This window comes from Equus caballus, chromosome 17 (assembly GCF_041296265.1).
Source record: "Equus caballus isolate H_3958 breed thoroughbred chromosome 17, TB-T2T, whole genome shotgun sequence".
Classification (NCBI taxonomy): domain Eukaryota; kingdom Metazoa; phylum Chordata; class Mammalia; order Perissodactyla; family Equidae; genus Equus; species Equus caballus.
In genome coordinates this window covers 57,782,036-57,800,093 of record NC_091700.1, presented here as the reverse complement: position 1 = coordinate 57,800,093, position 18,058 = coordinate 57,782,036, and the positions used below count along the sequence as shown (strand labels likewise).

Sequence of the window (18,058 nt, the reverse complement as noted above, 5' to 3'; positions counted from 1 at the left end):
TTTAAAAATATTTTTTATGCATATGTATAAAGGCATTTTAAAAGGGGATCTTGCTATTTAAAGATTACTTAATTTTCTCCCTTTCATAAGAGTTACAACTGCATAGGTTGGGTACACTGAGTTTGAAATCCCCTTCTATTTTGTGTAGTTGATTACCTATAATCAAGAGTGACTGATACTGATAATTAGGCACCACAGTAAAGTATATGTAACTTTTCATCAAAATGTCCTTCCTGAAAGTACAGGAGAGAACAAAAGTTTCTTTACAAAACAGAATAACTTGCCCATGCAAAAACACATTGACTCAGTTTGGGATTATAAGGGGTTTACCAACCTTCATAAGTAGAACTACCTTTAAAACGGTGGGAAGCAGGAGGCCCAGGAGCAACAATTGTGTATTAGACAATGACATCAGTTTCTCCTTCCTTTTTCTGTGGTCATTTACTTCTTTCATTTAATCCAAAGTTATTTTATACCAAAAAAATACAGTAATTGTGTTTCTCTATATTACTGTGTTATGTTATTTATCATCTAGCAAGAAAGGCAAGACCAGCTTCGGGGTTCTAGAGGTAATTTAACATTCTATCCTTAAAGATCAATGATCTCTCTGATACTGGAATTTATGAAAGGCTCAAAACGATATTGTTTAATATAATCATTTATATTACTCAGTGGTTATTCTGTAAAGGCATCCAAAACCTCAATATCGTGTGACTCTTTGAAAATTCATGTGAATTCTCATTAGAAATTAAGTGCAATTGAATTAACTATAAAGATATTCTATAACTTTGAACAGTGTATTCATTTGGAATAGAAAAATAAATCATACTGTTTTCTATCAGTAATAAAAAAGATCTCCAAAATTCTCTTTTTCCAGACTTATAATCAGTCCAAAATCTTGTCATTATTTTCTCTAAGGGTGTACAGTTTCAGTAAAGTCTATTGTCAGAAACTCTATTGGTTTAACAGCATAATGAGTCACTGCTAATCCTAGACTAACCCAATAGTGTCATTACCCTGATCGAAAATCATTTTTCAAAACCCAAGCTCATAGATACAAAGAACAGACTGGTGGTTGCCAGAGGTGGGGGATAGGGGGTGGGCAAAACAGATGAAGGGAGTCGAAAGGTACAAACTTCCAGTCGTAAAATAAATAAGTCATGGGGATCTAATGTACAGCACGGCAACTAGAGTTAACAACACTGTACTGCATCTTGGAAAGTTGCTGAGAGACTAAATCTTAAAAGGTCTTATCACAAGAAAAAAAATTCTGTAATTTTGTATGCTAATTAGATTGTGGTCATCATTCCACAATATATACAAATATCAAATCATTATGTTGTATACCTGAAACTAATATAATGTGTATCAATTATACCTCAATAAAAAAAAGACTGATGCAATAAAAAAATCATTTTTCGAATGTTTTCCTTTTATGTTGCAATCATTTCAACAAAGGAAATCCCCGCTGAGTACACTATTGATAAAGACATATCAGTTGCATGCTATTGTTTGTTAAGTTACATGTGGCATATTAAAAGTGGCCTCAAATCCTTTCACAATACCCACTAAGAGATGGGTTCTCTGTGCCCTCCCCTTAAGTTTAAGTGGGCTCCATGACCTTTTTGACCAAGAGAAGAGATATTTACACAGCCGATCTTTCAGAATACTTAAATTTGGAAACTTGGGCTGTTATACAAGAAGTTCAAGAGCACTGTAGTGAAGATATCACGCTATGGGGAAGCCCAAGCTGGCCATGGAGAAAGGTCATTTGGGGTGTTGAAAAGAGAGAGAGAGAGAGGGTCAGGCCAGGTTTATACTTCTAAAATCTACCTTCATTCTCCCAAGCACTTTTGTGCAGAAGTGATTTGGCTTAAGAGATTGAAATCCAGCCTTCCTGAAAATCAGAATGTGATATTCCTAAAGAAATCAACTGTTTCCAATGGGACATGGAAAGACCAACAGAAAACAATGTCTCTAACATGACTTAACAAAAGCCACGCTCAAGCCGCAAAATAACCAAGAAAATATTCTCAAGGGAGAGTGTTGATGTCCTACAAATAGTATCCACACCCTACTTCCTTCCACATCTTGAGCTAAGATTACTGAGATACTCAATTGCTGAACTGGCCCCCTTTCATGACAACATTCAGTCCAAAGTGGGCCCTGCTTCCTTGGTCATTCATTAGAATCAGTCAACACAAGCCCAAACCTTATAAGAGCACCCTCTCTACTACCATTTTTGAAATGCAACGTGGTTCCTCTTGTGTGCATTCTTCCTTGGCACAGCAAGCTAAGAAACCTAACTATGAATGCAAGTATGTTCTTGGTAGATCTAGCCAGTTGGCCTTTATTAGTGGAGCTTTCACTGCAATTTGGCTGAGACCCTTGCTGACATAGACTAGGATTCTCTATTCAATTTCAGAGGGAGATCCCTTGAGTATCTCACCTGCTTAAGGCCACCTTGCTTTTACTGAGACAACTTCTGCACTGAATCTTAACTCTGAATATTTTCTTGAGAGCTTTGGTCTTAGGCTTATTTTATTTGTCACAGCAATAAAATCTCGAAGGATGTTTTGATTATCTTATCAGATTTGTGCTTATTTTCTGACAAACCATGGATTTGCCCCAAACCATCCTGTCTGCCTACTTACTATCTGAACTGCTGTTTGTATACAAGAATTAAGTTCATGGAAAGTAGGACATAGATGGGGGTTTTATAAACCTGTATTACAAGCCAACACCAAATAATAATGAGTTCAGAAGTTCTTGTCAAATTAGCATCCTATGATTTTCATTTCAAAACTTATTAGGAATTTCTTCAGTCTGGATCTGTGAAATTTGTTTTGAGAGCAGTCTCTTCTCCACTCATTTGCCTGTCAGGAGATAGCTATCTGACCCAAAATAAGCACACTGGATAATTTTCCTTTTGACTGACCAGCAGCAATTTCTCCTGGGTTTGTCCACTAATAAACTTGTGCTACCTCCTGGAAGAACTCTGCCTCCTATGCTTCTATATTATTTCTATTGTTGTGTTCATCTTTTTAAATGACCTAACTTTGGAGAATTTCCAATTGCAGTAGCAATTGGAAAATTTTTGACACCAATAAGATTGTTCGTTTGAGAAGTACCTTAGAACAAAAAAGAAGCACTCATATGGAAATTCTATGTCTTATCTATGTGAAAGTGAGAGACTTTGTTTAACACAGGAGACACCCTCCTTCATTTCCATTTTCAGGCAATAATAAGAACTAGTACTTTAACAGTACACTCTTGAAGGTATCATCAAAGGCCAGGGTCTTGATTAAACAATCTCCGTCTGTTAAAATTGCTGAAGACATAAAAGCTTTCTCTCCTCATTGCAAGGAAAGATAATCAGCTTTTTACAGCGGTAATTACGTGTATATTTATATTTGTGTGTCTGGCTTCCTCTAATTCACCCCCACCCCCTTTTTCTTTCCTCTTTCTCTCACTCTTCTCTGGGAAACTTTAATAATTAATTAATAAGATAAAATTCCTCTTAATATGCTATTTCAAAGTTTTATATTTTAAAGTACTTAGGCTATCTGAATATTGACTCATCTTAAAATTTGTTCAAGCTTGTTCAAGGAATACAACTATATAAAATTAATCCACACTATAGTCTCTGAATATCATACCTCTGATTATTGAGTTTGCACATATTAACTTGTATGGTTTGTGTAATTCCCTTTTGCAGTCATTACAAAATTGACAGCAAAGAGAAAGAACCACTGGAGCAACTTACCTTGACTACAGACTCATATGCATTATCTTTAGCAGAATCCTGAAACAGTTTTAAAATATCCAAGTCTAAGAATGCCCTTTGGGTAGCCTTCAAAATGAGAATTAGATTCATGACGGAAAAGCCTATCAGTTACAACTCACAAACAGAGCAGGATTTTCTCATGTTGGAAAAGTGATATCTGCCATCAACATAGTAACTGATAACTCTCAGGGTACATTTAGATCAATCAATTTCCCTTCTCAGGAAAGGAGATTTTTACATAACTCAACCCAAAAGGGAAAAACCTGAACCTCAATTTGAGGCTCCCTCTTTATAAAGGAAGCATAACACATAAAAATCAATTAAATTCCCCAAGATTAAAAGCCCTGCTATCTAGTAGGTACTCAACAAATAAACGCTAATGTTCCATAAATATCCTCAGTGAAAGTTCTAAAATATAAACCTACATTTTCTAAGCTCCAGTCTATTCTTGTCCCACTACACTTTGTTCCCATTTTGGTTCTTATTTTTGAAACTTGCCTGAATGTTTCTTGGTTGAATGGTCACTGAGCAAGAGGAGGTCAAATCCAGTTTCAGACATTAAATCTGGTGTGATCTCTTATATGCAACATAATGTATAAACCCTTCTTCTCTGCTCCCTGATTCTATAACTGAGATTCTACTGGCATGATATTTTTGCCTGAATGAGTAAGGTAAGGTGGTGTTTTCTGGAATATATATGTATATGTGTGTGTATATACGTATTTATCTACTCTTTATTTACAGTTGCTTTCCTTCTAGAATCAAACATACATATATATATATATATATATATATATACATACACATTTACATGAAATGTAGACCCTTAAACCACATATATTTGAGTTCAATTCAATAAAAAAATGATATAAGGCATGCATTTTAAAATACACCAAACAATAGCAGATTATAATACAAACAATAAAGCCTTGATTTAATATGGTAATATATCTTCTCAAGGAATGAAAGAACTTTGGAAATTGGTAAGGCTCCATCTAGTTTTCAATAGCTTGGATGTTATTTCTCATTGAAGTCAACATTTGCCATTTTCAGATTTGCTCCAAGAGAGGCAGAGAAGGCATCCTGAGAAAAATTCTGAAAATTAAGAGTAACAGGCAAGGAGGAAATACAGAAAAAAGGAGTTGAGAATAAAATAAATCATGTTTCTAAGAGGCACTCCTAACTTTATTGATTCTAAGATTCTATTCTAGATTGAGAAATATTTTCTTTCCTGTATATTATATTTATTTAATAAGAGTTTGTTCTTTTTTCCTTCCAATCTTTGCTCTCGAGATCATATTGAAATTCATTATTTTAAAATTATCTGTCTCTTCTCTTCCTTCCTCTCCCTCCAAACAGTGCCCCACATTCCTGTAGAGTTCCCATAGTTTCCGTGAAAGATAACATAAATAATTATTTTTATCATTCACCAGCTTCTCTATTTTCTGGTCAATAATAGGGAACTCATAATCCACTTCAAATTATTCATTGCAGTACTACACATATACATGTATATCATATACATATATATATACTTATATATACACACACATATATGTATATACTCACACAACTAGTACAATGGTATTACTGAAGTGAGTATTGAGATAGGGTTTAGTTTTTCAATTTGTAATTTATTTTACTGACAATAAGGATTTAATTTTACTTATGACCTACCAATTAATACAAATATAAATAAATGTTATTTTAATCCATTCTATTCCCCTGATGAAAAAAAAAATCCCCACTTTTAGTTCTACTGGCATAAGAAAGTCTTGATTATTATTGACTTTTAGTTTCATTGTCATTGCTGAAACATTTATCCTTAAAATAATTTATTACTTTTCATTCAGGTGATTCTAGTGATATTTCTAAAGGGAGATAAGGAACATCAGCTGACTGCTGACTTCTCTGGATTTTATTTCTGGAATTAAATAACCTCTTTTAGTTACACTGTAGAAGCGAAATACCATTTATCAAAATACTGCTTGCAGGGATGTAAATGATAGTCAACAAAGAATTTATAAAGACTATATTTAAAGGGATTTGCAGTTTACTGTATTCATACCATATACACTCATAACTCACTCTCCCAATCCACCACTAGATAATTCCACTGGTTTCTGGAGGTGGATAATATGGATCCACGACTCTGCACTACCGAAAAGCAGCTTTCCCTTTAGGTTACCGGTGGTGACTTATTCTCTGATAACCTACAGCAATAACCCCTAAGATTTTCTGATAACTTAAAATTTTAAACACTGACACATACATACACACACTTCTCTCTTCACAAAGGGCTTCCTATGAGTTCATAGCAGTCAATTTTACCGAGAACATACAATTAAGATTGCTAACAGCTACCTAAAATGTTATTAATCATAAATTCCTGCCGTAGTTTCTTTATATTTAGGGAGGCAGAATTAGAAGCACACTGTAAAATTTAATCCCAGGTTTTGTAGCTCACCTAAATACTGTTTTTGCTATCAATCTCTCTGAGTATTCATAAGTTAAACCAGCAGCCATAATAAGTGAATATTTAAAACATTGTAGAATAAGTTTCTAAGAATACAAAGAGATGTGCCTACATGTGTTGCATTGTTATCAAAGAAAAATAAGCACATGTTAACTACCTAGAACAATTTTTGATAGTTTACATTATGTAGAAAATCCTTTATTTTATTAATACTTTTCTGTAAATAGCCTGGTTTCTATTCCAGCTTCTGTCTGCTTGGTAAGGTCAGCATGACAGAGTTTCTGTGTCTCTGTAACTTTTGTTGTAAAACTAGGTGGTTGGCCTAGCTAATGACTATGTGACCTTCAACTCTGACATTCTATTATTTGTGATAAGGTTATATGTTTTATAGGTTTACATTTTTATGTCTTTGACAACTTCATTAATGTCATGTTGTATTGTTTATGTTCTATTTGTTCTTCAGGAGTATATGTGTTTTGTATTCAAAAGTGAATAATAAATTTGAATGCAAAGTGCTGATTAAATATTAGATGTAGTTGTTAAGTTATACATAATGTCCATTTGTCTATTTATCTATCTATCTTCTAACATAGGCAAATATAAATATTTTATCTTCATGCTTATTGCTGGATATAAGGACAAAAACAGTTCTTCAATTGGAAAATGTATTATGTAAGTTCTTGGTTCATTTTTGTTTTCTTTTCACTTTATTCTTAGTCATTTTATTACCATTTTTTCTTCATAAACATTATTGTTTTATATATCTTTTCTGAGCATGTGTGTGGGATAGCTTCTTCCTGATTGCTAAGCAAACTAATTCTGCCTTTCTCAAAAACAGCCACTAAAAATGAAACTTTCTAAGTACTTGCCTAATGGTGATTGTGTTGGTAAAGTTTAAAATGTGATGATAACCTTAAAAGAAAAATCAGGAAGCTTATAGAACAGCCATTTAGCCATCCTTTTAGCAGGTATATTTTATGGTTGAACTATTTGATTGCAAATGTCTACTATAAATCCCTAGAGTAAAGGCCAAATTGCCTTCACTTGTCTTCAAATGTCTCTGAGCTAAAAACACAACAGAATCCCTCAATAGACAAATATAAAAGTGATGATACCTCACAGAGGCATAGATAAATTATTGTTACATTTTTTTAGACTTTCTCATTATCCACTCATGTGATTAAAATATAGCACATTTATAGATAAGCAAATGCTTATTACCCTACATATTCTTTTAAATAGGCTTACTTGTCATATTTAACATGAAATAACTCGATTCTACAGGCCATGAGAAGTAAAGTTTGTAAACTATTCAAATAGATTGTTTTTTGCCAATTTAAAGAAAAATGTAAAACATATTCCTGTTATCTACAATATTAAATATAAATGCCCCCATCTAATTTTCCAGAAATCCTATCATCAGTTTATTTTCTGTCTTTATACCATACTCTGCCTCAATATTGCAACTCAGATCAATCTTGTGCTTGATATGCTTATTTTTGCCTTTTATTCTTGGTGAATAGGTATAGACAAGCTTCCTGCTATCATGGAATTTATAATCTAATAGGGATGTCCAGTCAAAACACCAACACACAGGCAAGACAATTTTAGAGAATGACAACTTCCATGAAGAAAACTAAGTTGGTGATGTGGTAAGAAATTAGATGTGGAGGAGGAATGGCGATGGATATTGTTGATTGTGGCCTGCAATACCCTTTCAGAAAAGATGGTGAAGTTTGAATGATTATAAGAAGTCACCCATGTGAAGATCTGAAAGAAAAGCTTACAAGAGCAAAGGAAGAGCTTAAGTCCTACATCAAGTGCAAATTTTACTTCCTATGCAATAAACGGAAATCTACTCTGGTTAGGCATAAGAGGTCAGGTGGAATCCTAGAACGCAGTCAGAATGGAATGAAGTCAGAAATGCATGTGGAGGCTGGCTTATGTAGAGCCTTATAGTGCATGGTAAGTCTAGTTTTACTCCAAGAATAAAGAAAAGGCTTGTAGAGTTTTAAGAAGGAGAGTGACCCAATCTGACTTAAATTTTTATATAGATTACTCTAGCAGCAAAAAAAGAAAAAGAGAGAGAGAGGATTTTAGCAAGTCATGAATGTAAGTAGAAAAAGCAGTTAAAATCAATTGAAGTTTTCCACATGAGAAATAATCATGGCTTGAGTTAGGATGACAGTAGGGGAGAGGGTGAGGGAGTGAACAGATCATAGGTATGGTTTGGAAGTAGAGTCAAAAGAAATTGCTCTTGACCTGCAAGTGATGGAAGAGTAAAAGGAAGGAAGCTGAGATTTTAGGCTTGAAATAATGGATCAATGGTTGTGCAATTCACTCACATTTACGAACATCACTAAGGGTGTTAAAGGTCGAGGATGGGGTTTAACCAGACCCTGGAGATCACTCCAGATGGTCATTTTGGAAAATGATATTTGAAAAAACCACAATGGCATTCATAGCCATAGCACTTTACTAGTTCACTTAGGAAAGGATTGCAGTTAAAGATCAGAGACCCAAAAATCAAAACGTGGAGGCCCTTGGACATTACATGATTTTGATGGAAAGGAAGGGCCAGCAGTAGGCAGTGAGTTAGGAAGGAAACCAAAATAAAACACATGAACTATTAAAAAAAAAGTTTTAAGAAGAATGAAATAGTGAACTGTATCAAATACTGCTGTGAGAGCCAGAAAGGTGAAGACTGGAAAGGAATTACTGATTTCTCTGCTTTCTTTCTTGGAAAGACTCCTGTCTCTATTTTTTATCAATTCACATGGTTCATCCTTGAAGACATTGTTCAATGCACACTGTATTCATTTACCACTTCAGCTTTATGCAAGGAAAAATTATTGGAGCTCGCTCAAGAATATCTCACATCCTTTACTTCATGAATTTGTTGAAGAAACACACTTTTCCTTAGGTTAGAAATGAATCAGCAAATTTTATTTTCTTACATGAGCATGTAGAGAAAAAGCCAAGAGAAGCTACTGATAAACTTTCTTGAATGTATCTGCTTAAAATACGAGTTTGGGCCATTTATATTAGATTTGGTTAGCCAAAGAACAATTAATGAAGGCTTAAGTAGTAAGTTAATTACCATTATACTAGTTTGTTTATTGCAAATTTTTAAATTAATTGAATTGCCTACAACAAACATTCTAACAAATTGAACTTGTATTAACAATCATATTTTGAGTAAATTCAATTACCAATAACAATTATGTAAAGAAAGCTTTTAAGTAGTTAGAGCCTCAAGGCTAAGATTACGTGTCATAGAGGACAAAAACAAAACTTTAACAGTTTAAAGGAGAAGAAAACTTTTATTTTTAGCAATATTGTGTACATATTCTGTTGAAAAATCTTTCAATAATCACACCAAAAACAATTGCATAAAATAAATACACATTTTTAATGCACTGTTAAGATTAAAATAATAATTTTTTTAAATTCCAAAGGCTAGGGAGAGAGGGAGAAAGAGAAGGAGGGGGAGTCAGAGAGAGAGGGAGAGAGAGAATAAGAATGTTTAGATGATGCTAACAGTATGGCCCTTCTGTAAGCGTCTGCTGATTTCAATAGCCAAGAGTCTGGAGTTTTATAGACAAAATGAAACAAGAGTTCAGGCGTTGGGGGAATGGCAGAGTATCAGAAGCTCCTATCTAAAGCAAGGAACTGGACCTCTGAAAAACTGCACTTCACAAAATTATGTGGAAGAAAATATATCATTAAATGGCAAAGAGAGACAAAAATAAAGCTTTTCTGCTTTTCCTAGGGCTTTGTTTAAAGAAAAATAAACCTTTCCATGAATATATACATATAGATAGAGATATACACACACACACACACACACGCACACATAGATACACGGGTCTGAAACTGACACAGGTTTGTAATTTAAAGCTAGTAACCTGCATAGTCTGAGGTATCCCAAATTGAGAACTAAATATGAAATGTTTCTGGAATAGTAGACACCAAGATACTAAGTTGAAATACCAATATTCTCTTGATGGGCAACAACTGAGATTAAAACCCCAAGAATTCCTATAGGAAAAAACTCAGAAAACACTAACTCAAAATCCAAAATTACCGCACACATGAGAAAAAAAAGTCATCACAATGGACAATTTACCAAAACAACCAGAGAAAAATCAGATACTCATGTTCTAGATAAAATTAACTTGTTAAAATAGAATGAAATAATCAGAGTTAAGAGTTCTAAGGTATATGTATTAATTGGAAAAGGAGCAGAAATTTTAATTAACTTTAAAGATTAATAAGCAGGCATACTAGCATTTTAAAGGAAACAATCATAATAATGGCTGTTGAATATATAGATCTAGATATTCCATACAGTAAGATATGAAACTAAATTATAAAAATAAAATTGAACAGACTCAAAGCAAGACAGTAAAGATGCAAATATTGTAAAAATAAGGTAGTTAGAATGTGAAAATTAAGTTACTAGGAAATAAAAATCTAAACATATCAGTATCACAGTGTAGGATAATGATGTCAGCATGCTACAAAGAAATGCTAAACATGCTAAAAGAAAACATGAGCTAGAACCTATACTTTGGCCATATGTCAGACTATAAACCCTTTAAAAATATAACTAGATTCTGTTTTTGTTTCCCCAAAACTAAGGGAAATCTCTGAGAGTGGTTCAGAGAAAGATTCCATGACATAAAACCAGAACACAAAACAATAAACAGTACACAATGCAAAAGGAGGGTGGCCAAAAAGGCGAAGGATAATATAAGTATTACATCTCAGGCCTAAAGTTCAATTTGCTACAAAGTGGAGGGATATGGACCTCAGCACTCAACTTAAATCTTAGATGTTTGAGTGGGAATAAGATGGTCTCAGGTCAGCAGTAGCCCTTGGTAACTGGCAGAATCAAGTGGAAATTCACCCAGGAGGAAAGTTTCTCCAGTTGAAGCCTTCCAAATACTGAAAGATTAAGTCTCATTAAAATAAGATATTTCAATAAAATATTATAAAACACACAAGGAAATAAGCCACATGAGTAAGAATCAACAAAATCAACAACAACAAAAAACATATTTAGATTCCCAAATAATTCTGATGATAGAAGTAAGAGATCTAGAAAACAACTGCTGAAAATTTGAAAGAAATAAAATGCAGAAAAAAATGAGCAAGGAAAAGAGATTTACCAAAATCGCCAAGCTGATTTGGGAAAAGATTTAAATAGAATTTTATAAATGGAGAATAAATTGTTAAAATTATACTCAATAGACAGTCTAAAGAGCAGACTAGGGACTGCTGAAAGCATATTAGTAAGGTGAAAAGTAGATTTGAGGAAATTATCCTACAGGAAAATTTGGTATAAAGGTCAAAAACAAAGGTGAGAATAAGAATATATTACATAGTTCTAATAAGTCTCCCAAACCTAGAACTAAAGAAAATGTAGAAAAGGCAATACTTGCAGACAATTTTCCATAATTGATGAAAAATATAAATTAATAAATATAGAAAAGCACAGTATATCAAACATGAAACATAAATAAAGTTGAAAATAGACAATTATACTAAAGCTTAAATGCATTATAGACAAAAAGAAGATCTTACCAGAAGTCAAAGATTAAACAAAAAACATCTACAATTTAATCTGTAAACAAAATTCTCAGAAGTACAATGGAAGCTAGAAGAGAGAATGATAGTACCATCACATTGCTGAATGGAAACAACAGTCAATCCATAGTCCAGAATTTTCTATTTACCTAAAAAAGGTAACATGTGTGTGAAATAAAGAGATTTATATACAAAGAGAGAAAAATAAATGATCATTAAGAGGCACTTACTAACTAAATTTCTAAAAGATGTGCTTCATTGAAGAAAATAAACAAACATAGAAATATTTTTGATATAAAAGAAAAACTATAAGCAAAGTAATAATCATGACAGCAACTCTAAATGGTCTGTCTCCCTAAAATGAATATGATATTATCAATTTATTAAATTAAAAGAGAAATGATGTATAAACTGGACAGAGAAAATGTAGATTAACATGTAAATTGAAGGGCATGCATTTTCCTAACAGTGCATTTTAAGTCAATTTTATATCTTCTAAAAAATATTTTACTAGCATATATTTCCTCAGTCCTTCTACTTTCAGCAAGTTGGAAAGTAGACACGTAAATCTGGACATAGTTATTACCGTTCTCCATTCTTGTATTTTCAGGAAAGAAGTAAGATACTAATCGATTTCAGGCTTTGTTAAACCCACAAGGTAAAATAGAAAAGCAAATCACTAAAAAGCAAAAGACTAATTGGAAAGAAAAAACAATACAGGAATAAAAAATAATAGAAATAACAATATAAACAGAAAGCACAAAGAGCATAGAAATGAGTGCAAATTTCTTAATTATATTATGCGTAAAGCGAACAAAATAGCTCTGTAAAGACAAAGACAAAGAACAACAAAAACTCAAGTTCTTTGCAGTTTAAATGAGACGTAATTAAAGCAAAAGGACTCTGCCAGATTTATGGAAAGTAGGAGTGAGGAAATATGTGCCAGTAAAATAAGAAAAAAGAAAAACAGTGGCTTCAAAATAATTCACATTGTTAGGAAAATCATGCCCTTCAAAACATCAAAAATTTCAATATAACAAAAGTAATATGGTAATTTGGAATTTGCATGTACCTGATATAATAATCTCACAATATATAAAACCAAATCTGCTGGAACTGCAAGAAGAAATTGTTAAATTCACCATTAATGTGGGAGATTTCAAAACACCACTCAAAATTCTCAGTAGGTAAAATATAAAAAATAGTACCTTGCACTAGAAAATGTACATTCTTTCCTTTTTACAAGAGTAAAGTGTATTACAAGACAGTGTATTAAAACGTAGGGGAAATTTTAGATTTCAATGAACTGATCTCATGCAAACCACATCTCTGAACTGCAATGAAATTAAATTGGAAATCTCTACAACATATGAGAAAAAATTTTTGAAAATTAAGAATAACTTGTCTGAATAGTTTGTAGGTCTTAGGACAAAATATACTATCAGCTCCTCCTTAGCTTGGCCATTTTGGTGACTTCCCAGAAGGCCCAGAAAGAAATCAGTCAGAAAGAATGACTGAGCCCTGAGTCAGGGCATACAGCTTTGATTAGGCCAGAAAACATGGGAAGACCTCCAGGAGTGGTGAGCTAACCATCTGGCTGTGGCTATCTGGGTGCATGTGGGTGTACAGCTGCAGAGTGGGAAGGGCACAGCAATGCAAGCTCTCATCACGTGCTGCACTCATATTCCCCATTCCTAAATCTGCTCCTCCTACAGTCACCCCCATTTCATAACTGATACCAGCATCATCCAGCCACACAGGCCTCAAAACCTGAAATCATTGGGACTCCTCTTTTTCTCTCACCCCCACATCCAAACCATCAGTCAACCTTGTTGACTCTATATGGTCCCAATGTAGGCAGAAGCTGACATGTTTCAGCACCACCACCTCAGTCCAAACCACTGTGATTTCTTGCCTGGACCATTGTGGCAACATCCTAAGTAGTCTCCCTAAGTGTGTGTATGTGGTGTATATTCCCCAGAATGTTACATATTTCAGAAACTGGCTTGTGGAGGTCATCCAGATGGGGAGAGACACAGATAAATATAAATATGGTAGCAATAATTAATATTTTTTAAGGCTAGAATACTAATCATAAACAAACATAAAAAAGTATAGTCTTTAATTTTCTGTAGTGACTATATCATAGGAGGAATTATATGAAAATTATCCAGGTGTCTTTTATTTTATTACTAAAGTCTCTGCATAAGATAATTATGTCATAGTTTTTATAAAAATTTCCATTGTCAAGCAGTAAAACAGAAATGGCTGATGTATTTTTTGGGTTTGGGATTTTCTTGTCTGATGATCGCTGTTCAAATAGGGGGTATTTTCTGAGACATCTAGCTATTTTTTCTAAGGTTTATTACTTTAAGGAAAAGGTGGGTTTAATTTTTTGATAGCAGTTAATCAGAACAAGAGCATAATCCTTGGATATTGGCATCAATACAAATATTCAACTATTTTCCCCTTAAATTAAAAAAAAAGATTTTTTTAACATCTGTTTGCTGAGATATAAAATATCCTGCACCTTCCCCAAAAATGTCTAAAAATTACCTGTAAAACATTTAGTTTTATCTAAATTTCTAGAGTTATGAGATTTAAACTAGTATAAACTGAACTCAAGCTCTATTTGTGTGTTGTGTTTTATTAAGTTACTTGAAAATCATTCCAAACACATTTTCTGGGAACAAGTTTTCATATCATAATTTTGGACATATTTCCCCACCCATTCATAAAATGAATTGAATTGTAGCTCCTCTAAGGACCACTAAATAAATGAAGCCAGTTTATAAATTTTTCAGAAATCCCTCAGAGGCCCAAATATGTTTTGTCATTTGTTTTGTCTAAGCTTTTTAATTCTCCTAGAATTAAATAGAAACAGCAGAGACTGCTATGCCAAATAGCTCTCACTATTTGAAACTGTTCTCTTGTGAACTAGAATGGTTGTTAACGAGAGTGTGTATTTAGAGATAATTAATTAATACTACAATATTTTGATGAATAAAGATGGCAATAATTAACAATAAAATACAGTGTGCCAAAGCACTGCACAGTAGGGCACCATAAGTAGGATCATGTAATAGATTCAAATAATGGGACCCTCTGAGTACTACGCTCTTGAAATTTACAACAGATCCAGAGCAGGAGATAGAGGGTTTTTTTTTTGCCAACTTTATTTAGGCATAGTTGACAATTAAAAATTGTATGTATTTGGGGCTGGCCCTGTGGTGTAGTGGTGGCATTTGCATGCTTCACTTCAGCAGACTGGGGTTCGCAGCTGCGGACCTAGTACTGTTCGTCAAGCCACACTGTGGCAGCATCCCACATAAGATAGAGGAGGATCAGCACAGACGTTAGCTCAGTGACAATCTTCCTCAAGCAAAAAGAGGAAGACTGGCAATGGATGTTAGCTCAGGCCCAATCTTCCTCACAAAATTTTTTTTAATAAATTGTATGTATTTAAGGTGTTAAATTTGATGTTTTTAAAAATTATCTTTAGTACTTTTTTTATTAAGGTCACAATGCTTTATAACATTGTGCAAATTTCAGGTGTATGTCATTATATTTTGGATTCTGTAGAGACTGAATCATGCGCATCACCAGAAGTCTAGTTTCCATCTATCACCATACATACATGCCCCTATACCCCTTTCACTTTTGATATACCTGTACATTGTGAAATTGTCTCCATAATCAAGCTAATTAGCATATCCATCACCCCATGTAGTTACTATTTTTTCTGCATGTGTAGTGAGAATACTTAAGATCTAATTTCTTAACAAATTTCAAATATACAATACAGTATTATCAGCTATAGCCATATCATTGTACATTAGATCTCCAGAACGTTTTTATCTTGCATAACTGAAATTTTGTACCCCTTTCACCAACATCTCCCCATTTCCCACATCCCTCAGCCCCTAGCCACCACCATTCTACTCTCTGTTTCTGAGAGTGACATTTCTTGATTCTGCATACAAGTGAGATCATGCACTATTCACCTTTCTGAATCTGGCTCATTTCACTTAGCATAATGTTCTCCAGGTTCATCCATGTTGTTGCAAATGGCAGGATTTCATTATTTTTTTAAGATTGAATAATGGCCCATTATTCCACATACATATATATCACATTTTCTTTATCTATTCATTTGTTGACATTTACTCTGTTTCCACGTCTTAGCTATTGTTAATAATGGTGAAATGAATACGGAAGTGCAGATATCTCTTCCAGACACTGATTTCATTTCCTTTGCATATATACCTAGAAGTAGGATTGCTGGATCATATGGAAGTTCTATTTTCAATTTTTTAAGTAATCTCCATGCTGTTTTCCATAATGATTGTACCAATTTACATTCCCATCAGCAGTAAACTAAGCTTCCCTTTTCTCCACATCTTTGCCAACACTTGTTATTTCTCATTTTGATAATAGCCATTCTTACAGGTGTGAGGTGATATCTCACTGTGGTTTTGATTTGTATTTCCCTGATAATTAGTGATGCTGGGCACCTTTTAATATATCAAGGTTTATTTTTCTACTAAGTTAGTTCATGGTTGATTCTAATGATGCTGATGGAGAAAATCATCTTTCTCACCTTAAACCTTAAATTGACCTTCAAGTCAGTTTTAGGATGCCAACACTGAAAATGAAGAGTGGAGAAGAAATTCAAAACTACTACATTAATCCCATATACGGTCTGTGGGTTCGTTGTTTTTTATTTTTTTACTGTAAGTCATATTAACCACATTTCAAGAAGTAAAATATGATAAGTAAAGTACTATCACCTTTTTTAAGTGTGAATACAATACTATAATAAAAACACTTGATAGAATGTGATATCCTGTGGCATAAACGCAAAATTGGAAGCTTGGACTGTCATTAAGATACAGTAGATAATGAGTGATACAAAGAAAATTGTCATACAAAATTTTACAAACTAATTTCCCAAATCTAAAATCTCCTCACCTTATCAAAGATTTAAAATGGTTGAAAGATTGAATATTGAGAGAGAACATGAACAAGGATTCCTAGGAAAGCACTCTTCTGTGAGTACCTCCATTTTCAGTAGGAGTACCTGACCCAATTTTCTAACTAGTAAAAGAACTTTCAACAGGATGGGTAAGAGAACTTGACACATGTCCAGGAGTTAGGGAATTGTCCAATTTCAACATGGGAAAGGTAAAAAACGTGGTTGACTTTACTTTCTGTTTTGGTTATACAGCAAAGGATTGTTGCTGCTGTGTTAAATCAGCTTGCACCAGAGAGTTTTGGGGCAAAGTGATTATTTGCCTTTAGGCAGATACCTTCAAAAGAGCTGAGTCGAAGTCATTACAATCATCTGATAGGGCAGTGAGGAGGGCAATGGGACCACTAGAGAGCGCCTATACGGGGTAGGTCACTGGGAAACAAAGGGCCAAGGAGAAAGCTGCATGTCCAACGAAAATGAATCTCCTGTGTCAGGAAATGTGTAACTGAGAGATTCCACATGCACAAAAAAAGAATCATCTTTAAAAATCTCCCAGACTTAAAGAGCATAAGACCATGTTCACAGTCCTGCTTGATCAAGAACTTTCCTGCCAGATTTCCCATTCTCTCTGCCTCTCTGACAGTCTGACCCTGAGTGGGCAAGATGAGGGAGACTGGGTGGAAACAGAAGGCAAGACAGAAGAAAAAGCTGACCACACCTCTATCCCAGCAGCAGACCCCAGCAAGGAGAGAAATGCATAACTGCCCTTAAATAAAGCAGGAAATGTTGGTTGCTACATGGTTCTAGATGTCCTTAATGACTTAATTGAGGCTGTATTTATGCTTCAAAACAACTGAATACTTATTTATTGTGAATGAGCAGAAAAGTATGAAATTCTCTTAATCTAAAGGTAGAAGTAGTTAGTACTTCTTCATAAACACATTTCAAAGGTGATTATAGAAAAATAATGGACAAAAATGCTTCTGAATATAGCCTAAGTCCTGCTCATTTACTTTATCAGATACGTATGCACGTTTATTTATACATTTGTGTATATATTTCTATACAATATGAAAAGTGTTAATGCATTGCTGCATTAAAAGCGTTAACATGAACTGATGGCTTTAAAGATCTCATGTTTACTCTGTCACTACTACACAGCCAGGGTTTTTTGATCATTATACTTAATGTGCATAGCCAGCTACCAGATTTTGTGCACCTCTTATACCAA

The 18,058-nt window shown here is 33.8% G+C and overlaps 1 long non-coding RNA gene across 1 annotated transcript; it reads left to right on the top strand.

Annotated features, from left to right (window-relative positions):
- The first annotated feature begins 4,325 nt into the window (after positions 1-4,325).
- Positions 4,326-15,204, top strand: LOC138918527 (uncharacterized). The gene is made up of 3 exons (XR_011427986.1): positions 4,326-4,458; positions 6,857-6,935; positions 7,787-15,204. It is a non-coding gene; the product is annotated as an uncharacterized lncRNA (long non-coding RNA).
- The last annotated feature ends 2,854 nt before the right edge of the window (positions 15,205-18,058 follow it).